This window comes from Gavialis gangeticus, unplaced genomic scaffold (assembly GCF_001723915.1).
Source record: "Gavialis gangeticus isolate Ggan-Ray unplaced genomic scaffold, GavGan_comp1, whole genome shotgun sequence".
NCBI lineage: Eukaryota > Metazoa > Chordata > Crocodylia > Gavialidae > Gavialis > Gavialis gangeticus.
In genome coordinates, this window is record NW_017729022.1 from 98,186,539 (window position 1) to 98,186,795 (window position 257).

A 257-nucleotide genomic window follows, 5' to 3' on the forward strand; every position below is an offset into this window, starting at 1 on the left:
TTCTAAAAAACTGCTCCACAGAAGAGCAGAGCGAGGCACGGTCCCAGACCATGGCTGGAGCCAGCAGGGAGTCAGTCCTCCAAAAGAGACACTCTGGTTTCGGCCGGAGTGTCTCTTTGGTTCTCCCGCTGCCCCTGGCCCTGGGCACTGTCCAAGGTAAGTGGGGGGGGTGTGGATGGGTGAGGGATGGCAGGAGAAAGTGGGGGGTTTTGGGGACACACCCCTCCTGAGCAGCCCCCACACAAGGTCCCCCACAC